The sequence below is a fragment of the Oreochromis niloticus genome, linkage group LG4 (assembly GCF_001858045.2).
Source record: "Oreochromis niloticus isolate F11D_XX linkage group LG4, O_niloticus_UMD_NMBU, whole genome shotgun sequence".
In the NCBI taxonomy this organism is placed as follows: domain Eukaryota; kingdom Metazoa; phylum Chordata; class Actinopteri; order Cichliformes; family Cichlidae; genus Oreochromis; species Oreochromis niloticus.
Genome location: NC_031969.2, coordinates 175,001 through 180,455, shown reverse-complemented (window position 1 = coordinate 180,455; position 5,455 = coordinate 175,001). Strand labels below are relative to the sequence as shown.

General features: G+C 42.2%; 1 protein-coding gene across 1 annotated transcript in view; it reads left to right on the top strand.

Moving 5' to 3' along the window:
- Window positions 1-2,343: 2,343 nt before the first annotated feature.
- The window catches only part of LOC109194314 (uncharacterized), a 78,566-nt gene continuing 75,454 nt past the window's right edge, over window positions 2,344-5,455 (top strand). Inside the window, exon 1 of the mRNA XM_019358375.2 lies at window positions 2,344-2,350. The gene's annotated coding sequence lies outside the window, so the exon portion shown is untranslated. The remainder of the gene's footprint in view (window positions 2,351-5,455) is intronic.

The window sequence follows — 5,455 nt, the reverse complement described above, 5'->3', positions numbered from 1 at the left end:
GAAAATCGCAGTCAAAATACACCAAAGTCCGCTGATTCACCCAGTACAAGAATTATGCTGCTAGCCCTCCTAGTTTTTGAGTTACACGACGTTTTGTAACTCCAAAAAACGTCGCTTTTCGCCACTCACCGCGATCTATTTTCTGACTGGTCATGTCTATGTTTTTGAGCCGACCGCTCCCTTCCCAGGTGGCGCAATCAGTAATGACACGGCTCTGCAGCTCAAAGGTCGTGGGTTCAATCCCACCTTGTTCAACTTTTTTTTTTTTCACTACACATTTATACACTATCCAAGACATGTGATTTATATTGATCATTTATCACAATTCTGCAAAGTTTTATGATTTTAGCAGCTTTTCTAATATGGACCGAAATACATACAAGTACACAGCCTTATGAAGCAGACAGAGGCAGTAGCTCTGATTGGTGAATTTGAGCAGAACCAGGTTGTTCTGCCTCTTTTCTGCAGAAATTCTGCTGATTCATCTTTTTTCTGCAAAATTTTCAGCCTTTTCACCTTTTTCAATGCTTTCATCTTTTTCAAATCATAGAGTTCAAATCAAAATATAGTATTTGTACCAAAGCATTGTATTTGTACGAAGTACAGTATTTCTGCCAAATCATAGAATTACTGCTATTTCATAGTATTTGAGTGAAATTACAGTTTTTCTGCAAAAACATTGTATTTCTGCTACTGTATTTCCGCTGTATTACGTAGTGGCTAAGTAGGAGGCTGACTGTTACTAAGTGCATCAGTGTACATAGGTCATCTCTTGTGTTGGAGTGCCCTCTTGTGGCACCTTTTGGGTAGTGCCTTAGTAAACGTGAACACTGCAAAGAAGTGGTATCAGACTGGTTTGTAGTGGAGGAATTTGTTGCCAGTTTCTTTCATCTTTAATCCGTATTCATGTTGTAATCTAGTAACTTTTATGGTACAAATATCACAATATGGCAGAAATACTATGTTTTGGCACAAATACTTTGATTTGGTATACTTTAGCTTCTTCACCCCTTTTCAGCAAAATTTTCATTTTTTTCAGCACAAATTCCAGCTTTTTTGGCTGTTTTCAGAAAAAAGAACTCTTTTCAGCAGAAACTCTGCTGATTCACCTCTTCTCAGCGCAACGTTCTGCTTCTTTGCCTCTTTTCTGCAGAAATTCTGCTGATTCACCTCTTTTCTGCAAAATTTTCAGCCTTTTCACCTCTTATCAGCACAATTCTCAGCAGCTTCTGCTCATTTCAGCAGAATTGTCCGTCTCTCCACCTCTTCTTTGTAAGAATGACTTTGGCTCAGGGAAATGGATAGTTTCCTTGAGACCAGGAGGGCCAGGTTCGAATCCTGCTCAGGGTGACATTTTTCTTTTCACCACCATACAACTTTTTGCAACTTTTCATCTTTTTCAGCTTTTCAGCAGACAGCTTCAGCGTTAAGGCATCCACACAGCATTTTCGCAGGAAATGCAAATTTTTCTAGTTATATCTGGGTCTCCCTACCTATAAAATAACTGGAGGTTAGGTAAGGTTTATGGACTCCATAATATGGCCCACATCCCAAAAAATGGAAAATTACCATGCAATTATGCAGTATATAAAAATAACATATGCTGTACTTAAAAAGTAGTTTTAATCAGTTCCACTTAAAATTACTTACTAATTACTTAAAATTAGTTACACTGTGCTTAAACTTACCTCACTGTAAAATACCCAGAAGTCAGTTAAGGCACTCCATGACATGTGCCACACCCCGAAAAGCACTTTGATGATTACTTTGATGTAAGATGGCGAAATATAGTTAGTTTTTTTTAAATTACTTACATAGTACTTAAATTTACTTATAGTGTATTAATTTCATTCTTTCATTGTTTTAGTTATTTACAGGTAAATATTAGTTACATTGTAAAGATTAAATATGTTGAAATTACATGTAATTACAAGGTACTTTGCAGTTTGTGTTAAAAAGTGTTACCTTTTTAGATTGTCTAAAAGAGACCAATGTAAAAAGATTCTAAAAGGATAAAAATTTAATAACCCAAATGGTCTAAAACTTGGGGATGTACTTAGTGTATTTTTGTAATTCTTTAAACCAGTTTTATTTATTTATTCGGTTTCATGTGACAATGTGGGACTTCTTGAGATAGCTGCATTTCACTCTCTGTTCTACACAGCCACTTCTGACATATGAATACACACATACATATTTAGTGAGTGTATCCTTATACCATGTTACAGTAAAAAGGTCTTCCCTATTTCCCTGCCCATCTTATTTTGATCTTTGTCTTGCTTTTTTTTTGTTTCAGGCTGGAAATTAAATCCAGTGTTTAGCGCTGTCTCCATCCCAGAATTCTATGCAGGTAGGAGATTCTTTATTTCTTCTTTCTATTATCTCTTTTATTATCATCCTTCTTCCTCACTCCTTTTTTTTTTTTATATATATATCCTGTCCTGTCTGGCAGGTTTTGCGATCACAATTGTGATCTGAATGTGGTGTGTGGTGCCAAACACATTTTGCTTTTGCAAGAACAGCTATAGAGAATCTCTGTAGGGTCTTCTTGTTCATGTGAATCTGTTTATTTATTACATTATGTGCGCTCTAATGTGACGATTATGACGATGTCTAAGGCAAGACAGGCAAGAGAAAAAAAAACAGGAGGAGGGCAGGAATAGAATAGAAGGATAGAGTACAAATAGAAATGTGCAATGTATCACCAACTGCTGCACCAACCCAAAACAAAACAACCCCCCCAAAAAATACACCACCTTGAATGCAAAAATTAGAAAACACATGGATATATAAATCGACAATCTTCTTATAGTGTGTGAGAGAGAGTGAGTGAGTGAGTTAGTGTGCGTGTGTGTGTGTGTGTGTGAGAGAGAGAGAGAGAGAGAGAGAATGAGTGTGTGTGTGTGTGTGTGTGTGAGAGAGAGAGAGAGAATGAGTGTGTGTGTGTGAGAGAGAGAGAGTGAGTGAGTGTGTGTGTGAGAGAGAGAGAGAGAGAGAATGAGTGTGTGTGTGTGAGAGAGAGAGAGTGAGTGTGTGTGTGAGAGAGAGAGAGAGAGAATGAGTGTGTGTGTGTGTGAGAGAGAGAGAGAATGAGTGTGTGTGTGTGAGAGAGAGAGAGTGTGTGTGTGTGTGTGAGAGAGAGAGAGAGAATGAGTGTGTGTGTGTGTGAGAGAGAGAGAGAGAGAATGAGTGTGTGTGTGTGAGAGAGAGTGAGTGTGTGTGTGTGTGTGTGAGAGAGAGAGAGAGAGAGAATGAGTGTGTGTGTGAGAGAGAGTGAGTGTGTGTGAGAGAGAGAGAGTGAGTGTGTGTGTGTGTGTGTGTGAGAGAGAGAGTGAGTGAGTGAGTGAGTGAGTTAGTGTGCGCGTGTGTGTGTGAGAGAGAGAGTGAGTGTGTGTGTGTGACAGAGAGAGAGAGAGAGTGAGTGAGTGAGTTAGTATGCGCGTGTGTGTGTGAGAGAGAGTGAGTGTGTGTGAGTGTGTGTGTGTGAGAGAGAGAGAGAGAGAGAGAGTGAGTGAGTGAGTTAGTGTGCGCGTGTGTGTGTGAGAGAGAGTGAGTGTGTGTGAGTGTGTGTGTGAGAGAGAGAGAGAGAGTGAGTGAGTGAGTGAGTTCGTGTGCGTGTGTGTGTGTGAGAGAGAGTGAGACTTTCACACAACTTTATTTACACCAAATTAAACAAAAACAAACAAAACAAAAACAAAAAACTAACACAAAAATGCTACCACATAATCAGCAACATTCATTGTACACTAACCATTAACTAAGGTACCCAGCACACACACTTAAAAGTTAAGAACAAGTGTCCCATCTGCTCGTACTGAACACAAAACCCGTCCAATCCCCCACATAGTTACAAAGGAGTCCAGACTACTAGTCAGAGAGTAAAAAGCATGCTCCACTCTCAGACGGGATGCCAACAGGCCCTTTAGACTTTGCATAACATCAGTCCAACCCTGACCTAGCATCTGGTTCTTCCTAGTCTTCCATATTGCCAGCTTAGCTGTGCCAAACAAAAAATTAATCAGAACCAAGGTCCGTCTTTTCTGCACTGAATTCTTAGGGCCAAAAACAAACAAAGGTACAGAGAAAGTCTCCCCCAAAGACTCCACCCACTCCTGTAACAAAGAAAATAAACCCACTAGCCGCGGACAACAGACCACCAAGTGCTCCAGCGTCTCCCTTTCTGAACAAAAAGGACAACCCTCCCCAGTGCTTGGGTCCAGGTGGGCTCTGTGTCTGTTCGTGGCTATTGCTCCATGTACAATCCTCCACTGGAGGTCAGCCATCCGCTTTTCAACAGGGGGCTTATACAGCACCCTCCACCTGCCTTTAGGGGTAGAATCTGAAGCAAAAAACTCAGTCCATTTTGACTCCCTGATTCCAACCACAGAGCGGAAATTCAGCACCTTAACACAGCATAAATAAAGCTGCTTCTTCCCACAAGAGCTGAAAATATCCAGCACTGGTGTCCCCAGGGAGAGAAGCATGCCACTCCCCTCAGGCTGCTCCTCAAAGGCAGGACTGACCATCAATGAAGGGAAAACATATTCGCTGTCATCAGCCCATTGATCAGCTAGGACACCATCTCCAGCAAAGTCTCTCAGTGATGGCGACAGCGATTGCCAAACTTCCTCCATAATTCTCTCCAGCACTCTGTAGGACTTAATGCCTGTGACACCACCAAGTGCACCCATAGACATTCTCGTAAGATGACCCAGTTTGACAACGCCAGCCTCCACAAACTTGGTCCTTATTGTAGCAGAAGAAAATACAGTGCTGGGAAAAAAGTCATTAAAAAACAGTGGCTCCTCGAAAAGCCACATCCCAGGTCTGGGCTCAGGAGTACGTGCGACCTTCAGTGTCCGCCAGGCGTTAACCACCGAGCTGTAAAATGGCACAAGTCCAGACAGATCCACTTGATCCAACTTCAGAAGAAAGAGGTGTTTATCCAATCCAAGCCGGCCCGCTCTCCTAAGCAGCAATTGAGCAGAAGTCATCCAGCTGTGACCACAGCCATACAGCAGCCTCTGTGCCGTCTGTAGGTTGCTGTTCTGGACAAAACATCTATTAGGCCTTGTCCCCCCTCCACCACAGGAAGATACAGGCCCACCGCACGAAGCCAATGGTGTCCCGACCAGGCAAACTTCACCAGAAGCCGCTGCACCTCTTCTAGAAGACCGGGTGGTGGCACTAAAACAAGCAATCTGTGCCATAAAGATGAGGCAACTAGATTGTTAGCTACTAGAACTCTACCCCTGTAGGACAGGTAGGGGAGCAACCGGTTCCATTTAGACAGCTTAGCCTCCACCTTTTCCCGCACTCCCTCCCAGTTCTGCTTCACAAAGTCACCACTCTCCAAGTAAACCCCAAGTGTTTTAATGCCCCTTTTACCCCAGCGAAGGTTCCCAGGAAGCTTGGGAATACTCGACAAATTCCACTGCCCCACCAAACAGGCCTC